This window comes from Pteropus medius, unplaced genomic scaffold (assembly GCF_902729225.1).
Source record: "Pteropus medius unplaced genomic scaffold, Ma_sr-lr_union100, whole genome shotgun sequence".
NCBI classification, from domain to species: Eukaryota; Metazoa; Chordata; class Mammalia; order Chiroptera; family Pteropodidae; genus Pteropus; species Pteropus medius.
The window spans coordinates 17751214-17760868 of NW_024351073.1; positions in this window are offsets into that span (position 1 = coordinate 17751214).

The window sequence follows — 9655 nt, forward strand, 5'->3', positions numbered from 1 at the left end:
AAGATTGGGCAAATTTTCTGATCTTCATTTTCCCCTGGGTCAGCAGAACGGGTTTATGCTTACTTAGAACTCACAGTTTGCCTTAGGAGCAGGAATATGTGCGTTATTGACAAAATTAGTCTGATAAAATAGTTCGAAAAGGGGGGAATACGGGAGTAGAAAACGGTAAAAATAAACAGCCCAACAATAAAGACTTTCATAACAAGGGTCTTTCGCTCCAATTTCCTAGTCAGATGAACTTTTTTTTTTTTCCAGAAGAAAGGGGAAGAAAACTAAAATCCTAGTAAACACTTCCTCTTTCTCCAATACACACAATTCCAGAGACAGACTTGCATGTGCATGTTTTGGCACCTTTTAAAACAGAATTCCATAACTAAAGAAAGATGTGGAAAACACCCTGGAGTTTAAAGTGGTTCCAGTGCACTTAGGACAATGTCCACAAATAACAGAATCACTTCTCCCTTTGCTGAGTCTCAGAGCAAATGATTAGAGGATCCCAGGCCTTTGCAACTCCAGTAAAATTCTGAATCAGAGCCACAGCAATTAATATAATGCTAGGCATTTACTGACAACTGGCATAAGACCAGGCACTTCGGTAATCCTTTTATGTATTATTTTACGCACTATTTCACTGAATCCTCACATTTGCCCATGAGGTAAGTACTGTTATTATTTCCGGTTTACAGATGAGGAAACTGAGGCTCGGTAAATGTTAGTGCAGAGTTTGAACCTAGATCTGACCTCTAACCGCCCTACCATTTTGCAACCCATGACTCATAGAAGATAATAAAAATGTTCCCAAACTCTGCTGCATGTTTAGGAAAAAAAATCAGATTTTATCCAAATCAGATTTTAACATAGTGGGGTAGTTTTCAACAGCCCTAAACTATAACTTCCGTGTATAGAGCCATGTTACTCATATAAAATAAATGGCTTTAAACTGCTGTGCCTAATTAAAGCTAAAGAAAGTTATGGACAATGAGGAGTACAGTTGTCTATTTTAGAAGCTGAAACTCTCAGGACTAATTCCTTGTAGTGTAATAAAATTTACTTAAGTCCTTTAACCACAAAATAAATTAGCGAGTAATTTCTCTCCTCCCACAAGATAGTATTTACGAACCCAGCTGTTTGGGCTCAGCCTAAAATCGTTTCAGTTAATTTACGCTCAGGATTTTGTGGTTTGTTGTAATGTTCATTATCACTCCAGAAGCTGAGTGGGAGGGCTTTTGGTGTGATATTTACAGATCTAGGATGTGAGGCCAAACTGCCTGGCTTGGCTGCATACTAGCCACATGGTCTTGCATAATTATTTAGCCTTTCATGCCTCAGTTTCTTCATCTGTAAAATGGGGCTCATAATAGTATCTTCCTCGTGGGGTTATTATGGGGATGAAGTGATTAAATATATGCAAAATCCTTAAAGTAATGCTTGGCACATAATAAACACTATAGAAATATTAGCCCCCCACGCCCCCCCCAAAAGACCTGACTATACATAGATATTTGTGATTGGCTTTCTAGTCTACCCATGCGTGTGTGTGTGTGTGTGTGTGTGTGTGTGTGTGTGTGTGATCTACATGTCTTAACAATTATGAGGTTATTGATTTTTTATAAAATCCTAGATTGTGAGAATTTTTAGGGCAAGAACTCTGATCTGGAATCCCTAGTGTCTAGTTTAGAGCTTGAATATTGACGAATGGGTAAATTGAGACTACGGTGTGAGGCCAGCTAAAGGTCGCCCTCAACAAGGACCTTTGTAGCAGTGGTCTCAGGTACAATGTTGACACAAATCACTGCACTCACCAAAATATTGATCTTAGAACAACCAAAACAAAGGTGGTGGCTAGCATTGTGTGATTGCGATGCTGGAGAGTTCAGAATAAGTGGCCAGGGGACATGGCTACTTTAGTCAGTCACATGAAGAATCCTGATATGGTCCCAATCCGAAGAAGAGAAGGGAAAAAAACAAAAACAAACAAAACCTGGTCAATAGCTCTTAGCAAATATTTTCTTAGAATTTTTGTTTTCGCAGAGTTTTCTTGACCATTTGAACTCTGAAAATGGCATGTCAACATCAAGAACCATTGAAGACATTGCAAAATGTATTTTCCAACGTTATGCCAACCCTTCATTTTACTCAAGGGTCACTCATTTAGATCTGGGTCACCTTTAGGCTAGGACAAGTTGATGGTCTTTCTGAGAATGGTGGAACCGTTATAACTTTGGGCAGTAATTGTGATCTTCACGTCTAATGAGAGTTTCTCTGGTTGACTGACCTCCAGTTAAACACCCTCCTCTCATAGAGAGATTAAAAAGGAAGTTGCTGGTCACTTGCTATCATTCCTGTACCAAGCATTGTGCCTGGCACGTGGAAGGTACTTATCCAATAGTCATTGAATGAAAATATGAATGAATGTGTGAGTGAAGGTAATGACAAGATTTACTCCCAGGAATCAGCAAAGTTTTCCTGCCTATACTCACTTCCGACTGTCCTTATCCAAATTCATTGTCTTTTGTGTGGGTGTGTGGTAAAATATACATCATATAAAATTTACAGTTTTAACCATTTTTCAGTGTACAATTGAGTGGCATTAACTACATTCACATTGTTGTTCACCTATCACCAACCATCCATCTACAGAACTTTTTTTATCTTCTCAAACTGAAACTCTGTACCCATTAGACCATAACCGTCCATTCCTCTCCCTCCCTCATGCCCAGCCTCTGGCCACCACCATTCTACTTTTTGTCTTTGACTACTTTCTGAATTTGACTACTCTAGGTACTTCATTTAAGTGGAATCATATATTATTTGCCCCTTTGTGACTGGCTTATTTCACTCAGCACAGTAATGTCTTCAAGATTCATCCACGTTGTAGCACATGTCAGAATTCCATTGTATGTATATATCACAAATCCATTTGTCCATCAGTGGACCTTTGGATTGCTTCTACCTTTTGTCCATTGTAAATCATGCTGCTATGAACATAGGTGTACGAAAATCTTTTTGAATCTCTACTTTCAATTCTTTTGGGTATAAACACAAATGCAGAACTGCTGGTTTATATGGTAGTTTTAAGTTTAACTTTTTGAGGGGTAGCCACAGCAGAAAACACTCCCACCAACGATGCATAAAGATTTCAATTTCTCCACATCCTCACCAACGCTTGTTATTTTCTATCTTGTTAATAACAGCCATCCTAATGGGTGTGAAATGGTATCTCATGGTGGTTTTAACTTGCATTTCCCTCATGATTGGTGATGTTGAACATCTTTGTATGTGCTTATTAAACGTGCGTATTCTCTTCGGAGAAATGTCATTTGAGTCCTTTGACTATTCATTCTTTTTGAAAATATTATGCCCTCACTATTGATATCCATAAAAATTAAAAATCTGAGAAGCCCTTATCTTTCTGCTTTCATGCTGAGCATATGTTGCTTCTTATTTCATAAAGTCCCTGAATAATTATAAAAACTTTTATTTCAAAACCAGTTAATCAAGTTAGTTTTTCTAATAGAGGACAATGTGTAGAGGTTAATAGATGATGATGATGATGATGATGATGATGATGATGATGATGGCAGAGTATAACTGAGCACTTACGTGGTGGCAACCTCTGTTAAGTGCTCTACAGGTATTAATTAACTCAACCCCCCTCCCCTCCATTTGAGATATGTACTATTATCATTCCAAATATACAGACAAAGAAACTGAGGCACAAAGGATTTAAAGTATCTTGCACTAGGTGTCTCAGCTATTAAATGGTAGCCCAGAATTTGAACCCAGCTTCCGGGCCATATGGAAAGTATCATCTAAAAAAACAGTCACTTCCCAGGAATTCAGTGATTCCCCCAAAGCTATGTCTGATCTTTATCCTGGATGAGCAGAGGCTGGGAGAGCCGGTCCACCTTGCACAGGCTAGTCCAGGGCACGGGGGAGATGCCCCAGGTCCATCCTTACAGCATAAGGGTGAGCAAGTGCTGCAGTGGAGAATCCAGTATGAGGCTAAGATCCAAGCTGGCATTTCTCAACCAGTGCTGAGAGATCCAGAGGGCCAAAGCTGGAAGAGGGGAGCCATGGTGTGAAGCCTAAACAGGCAGGAAAAGCAGGAGAGTCCTCGAGAGAGAGGCCAGCATGGCAAGAGCAGAAGCAAGCCTAATGAACCCTGAAGGTATCCGGTGGTTCTGACAGAATCTTCTGTGACTCCTTCACACAGCGGCTTTTGAGCTGTTCGAGCCGGGGCCTCGTGTTACAGTTCAAAATGTGTTCCTTTGGGATTTAATCTACTGTACAAAAAACATCAGTCAACTAAATTATAACATTACCCTATTAGTCATTTGCACCTTAGGTCAACAAGCCTTAGCTCTTGTTGATAAAGCGAGTGTAGAAAGAGGTTCGGTGCTGGCTAGAGGGATAAAGGAGGTCGGATGAGAGCCGTAAAGGGAACTGAAAGGTGTGGGGGCGGTGAGTTTTTTGTGGAGAACTTCAGGAGATTTTGTGTAGGTCCGAACCACAACTTAGCATTTCCTTAGTTTTTTTTTTTTTTTTCTTTTCTGAAAATTAGACAGCTTCACTGTTTCCCAAATTCCTGACATCTGTCCTGTGGTTTGCACCAAGCGGTGCCCACTCACTGTCTCTGGCCTTTGACCTGGGTGATTGCACTAGCTGGTGTGCTTTCCCTCTCCCCTTCGGCTGGCTGACTCCCGCGATCCTTCCAGACTCTGCTCAAGCCTGCTCTCCTTTGGGAAGCAATTCCGGACCACCCACGATCAGTTAGCAACCCGGCTCCACCACCGTCCCATGTGTTCCCCCTGTTCCCACTGTGCCCAGTATGCTGGGAGCCACTCGTCCGAGTCCTCCTCTCTCTCCACACTTGACTGTGAGCTCTCAAGGCCAGGAACAAAGATCTCAGTCTCCCCTGCCTGGGTCCCCGGCTCCATGTCTGGTGGTCACTGAGAATGCAGCATGCAGGAATTTGGCCGCTCTTCAAGGGTTCAGCGTCCATTTTCCTCCTCCGCACTAGGTTCACTGAGTCTGCAAGTAGATTCCTTCCTCCTCTATAGAAAGACTCTGAGTACTCGGATGTCTTTGTCAAGAAACTGGCCTTCCAAATGATGGCGCTTCCTTCTTCATGCCTAGTAAGCTTGCATGTGTGTGTGTGTGTGTGTGTGTGTGTGTGTGTTTATGAACAATGCTGCTATGAACATTCGTATACATAGTTTTGTATGGACTATGTTTTCATTTATCTTTTCATTTTTATTTTTCAATTAGAGTTGACATTCGGTTTTATTTGACACTTGTCTCAGGCGTACAGCACAGCGGTTAGACATTTATATAATTTACGAAGTGATCTCCCCTCCGTACCCACGTGGCACATACATAGTTATTACAATAGTATTGAGCATATTCCTTATGCTCTGTTTCATTTCCCCACCCGGTAAGCTTTTTAAGGTTCAGGGACAGAAGGAGCCACATGAAATATAGAAAATGAAAAAAACAACTTTGCCATATGATCTGACAATCAAGTCAAAATATACTCACAGTTGCAATCTCTAAAACTTTGAGCTACTTCACTGGACTTGCAGCTCTGATTAACCAACAAAGCATTTATATATATATATATTTAGTTAAAGAGGAACAAACAAACGTCAGCCTTTGTGGCTTTGTCTACCCCCAGCCACCCCGTTTTAGAAGTAAATTCAGGACTAGGAAAGAAAACCAGAATGCTTTTTTCCTCTGACTCATTTATTTCTCAGAATCCCCAGGCAGACGTGCTCTGTTTGTTGACTGCTTTTCTAGCCTGGAATTTTGCTTCAGGGTGAACTTTTAAGAGAGAGCAGCTAGTGGAAGAGATCTTGAAATCATCTAGCTCTGACTCCCCATCATTGATTACTTGAACGATAATGGAAAAATCACTTATCCTTTCTGGCCTCGATGTCCTCTACTGTAAATGGAATAGAATGCACTGGATGATTTCTCAAACCCCATCTAATCCTATAATCATGATTCTGAGATGAAAATTTCCTCAAACAGGTTGGTTTAAAAACTCGTGGTACATCTAAATGATTATATATTAGGCAACAAATAAAACCCACAGTGTCGAAAATATTTGACACTGGAAAGACTCATTTGTGTCTTTCGGAGAAGAAATGCTCTTTCTTTCCTCCTATAGGGATTGCTGCTGTGTGGATTAAAGGTGCAATGGGGACTTCTGCAGTCCTTTTTGTCACTATGAGGAAAGAGCCAGTCTGATGTTGAGATGTGTATGAAGGAGGCAGAACCAAGAAGAGATAGGGAAAGAGCTGTAGCCCATTGTTTGAGCGCCTGGATTCAGACATACCTGAAGCAGTACATCCCTCTGTCTTGCAGTCAGATAAGCCCAAAACATTACTTCTCCCATTATTTTCAGCTTAAACCTCTTTAAGAGAGGTTTCTTACCAGCTGCAGCTGAAATAATACTAATATAATGTAGGTAGCCAAATGTTATGGGAAATATACGTATGTGCAGAAAAACATTGGAAGACTAAACCCCACAATATTAATTATTATTATCATGGGTGATAAGATTAAAGGCTATTTTTATTTTTTTCTACATCTTTCCCAGTATTTTATACATTTTCAAAATTACATATAACTGGTGTAATTTTTAATATGATTTTAACACATGATCCCCTAAGAAACTGGGGGGATTTTTCTGTGTTAAAGAGACTCTCGCCTCATTTTTTGATCCCTTTATCTAACAGTTGACATTTGATATACTTTTGACATTTCTTGTGAAATAGACCATTGCTCTGGCCTGAAATTCTATAACGACGTGGGCAAACTTTCCGTAAAGGGCCAGACAGTAAACATTTGAGGCTTTGTGAGGCATGGCAACCACTCGACTCTGCCATGATGGCAATGAAAGCAGCTCGAGATAATTTTTAAATAGATGAACGTGGCTGTGTTCCAATCACGCTTTAGGAAATTCAAATTTTAAATAATGTTCATATGTCACAAAATATTCTTCTTTCACTTACTCTAAACCATCTATAAATGTAATAACCCATCTCAGCTCACAGGTCCATGTCTGGCCCTCAGGATGTGGTTCGATGACCTCTGCTCTACTAATATTAGGATATCTGTCATCACGCTAGCTTTTGCTACAACTTGAATTTCTGTGAACTTCTGGTTGAGTTTCCCTTAGGAATGATAATCCCACAATATCTGGTCTTTTAGCTAGCCCCAGGGGTTTGCGTGTTGCCGATGACGTTTGTGTTTCTGTGGGCATTTGTGCTCTTTCCTTTCACTGAGATGCTTATAGGAGTCTTCCTGCTTTCCACCCTTTACAGCAGAGGCGGCATTCTCACACCTCTGCTTAAGAGAGGAGCGACACAGTAGCTCTCGGGGGCTGTCAAGCCCTATTTTGGAATTTGAGCTTGAAGCACCTTGAAAAGATTTTTTCCTTACTTGCTGCCAGATTGGCTTTCTACTCCATAATGATTCCTAAGTGGGAGAAGTTTATTGCCCTGTCAAAAATATTAAGTAAATGATCAGCCAACGGCAATTTAAAATTGTTAAAGAATTCAATTTGGGAACATTTTTGAAGTTTTATTTTAAGAAGGAAGAGAAAAGTAAAAGGGTTTGCATTGATAGCCGTCTTGATGTGTTAGAACGTTTCCAGCTACGACTAACAACAAGCCTAAATTGTGGTGGATAAAATGCGTAAGAGTCTCAGGTCACGGGGAGCCCAGAAGCAGGCATTTTTGGTGTTGGTTTTACTTCTGTATGCTGTGACTCGCTTGGTCCTTCCGACATGAAGGCTGGTGAAGCTCTAAGCACTGTGTTCAAATTCAAGGAAGGAAGAAGAGACAGCACCAGTGACATGTATCCTTCCCAGATGCCCCAGAAGATAACAGCTTAAGTAACATTGTACAAAATGGCGTCACGTGACTACCCTGACTGCAGGGGAAGCTGAGAAAGCAATATGTAGTTTTTTCAGTCTTGGTGGTTGGGGGTGGCAAAAGAGAAGGGAGTTAGGAAGAGCTGTCGGGTTAGCATAATATTTATGTGGAACTCAGTAAAAGTCCTGATGACAGGCAAAGCTATTTTACCCTACACCAGTGGAATGAGCCTCTCAAGGGAGCATAGACTTCATCTGTCTTGTGCAATGAGGTATCCCCAGCTCCTAGCACACTGCAGGCACTCAGTAAAGATCTGCAGAATGAATGAATGCATGAATCAATGACAAGAGCTCTTAGAAACTCATTGTTGGTAAGATCTGTTTTTTTTTTCGGACAAGCGACAAAGAATCCTTTGATTCATTCATGCCCCTTCAATCTTCAAACACGATTTAAAGCTGTATTCTGTGACATAAGGCACTCGCACACAGCTCTGCCAGCTGTCTCTGCCCATTATTTAAGCCCTGACGAAAACCTACCTGTTCACAGATGCCTTTCTCGATGGGTGAGAGGAGATGCCGTGTCTCATCTTCTTTCCCAGTTCAGAATGAAGCTTATTTAGCGGCCACCTAGAGCTAGAAACCATAAGACGAATTAAGACAAAGAAGATGAAGGTAAAGATGAGGAGGCATCACAAAGCTTCGTTCAGCTCTTCCTGTGTTGCAGACACAAGCTAGGGATTTTACATAGGATTATCGACACTGTGCACACAATGAAGTGTGAGCCCTGGAGCAATAAATACCATGGGTTAAATAAAACAAGTTAAGAAAGGAAAAATTAAAATTACCCCAATGTGAAAACTGGTAGACAGTGGTTAATAGTGGCAGACTGCCTGGGTACATTAATCATCTCTTCTACGTTAAAATGACCAGAGGAATTTAAAAAGAAGGACACAGAAAAATCAAAGAAGAAACACTTGAGGGAGGGGGCAAAAATTTGCATCACATTTTTGAAGGAAGGAGGGTAGATGGAGAAGTGTCACTGAGTTAGCAGGAAGAGAAAGCGTCCCCCTAAAATGCCCACTGTGGAGAAAACCAGTAAGAATAGCTAATAATAATGTTGGTAATAGGTACTGAATGATTATTGTATTCCTGGCACTTCTTGGTGCTTTACACACATCATCTCATTTAATCCTCACCAAACCTTCACAAAGTAGGTAAGATTATTATCCCATCTCACAGATGAGGAAATGGAGGCAAAGAGATATAACGAGATGCTTTAAAACTGGATCAGTTAGAGACCAAGAAAGAATTCTAGGAAATTAAAAATGGGATCACCCAGATAAAATATTCAACGATGCCTCACTCATAGTAAAAAGTTAATCCACGCTCTTTACTGTTTCGCATCATTTACTTTCTGCTTCTTCTTTTCCAGTATCACGTCGTGAAATGTGCCAAGGTCCAAGTCAGAGCACCCTTATATTACGACAGAGGGTAAGATTTCAGAATCTTAGATTATATTACAAACTATAGTCTGGGTCCCTCCTTGGAAGGGAATGCTCTCTGAAGTGACTAGAAGCGCAACAGTTTTCCTAAGGTCGTGCAACTACGTAATGGGTACACCAAGAATGGAGACCTGGTCCCCTGGCTCCCAAGTGAGTGCCCCTCCCTATAATGGGTTGACTCAGCCCCCTTCTTCCAGGGAGCCCACCCCTCCCCAGTTCCACGAGGTCTTAAAGGGGCCATTAGAGCATCTTCATCACTTTTGGTCAAGGA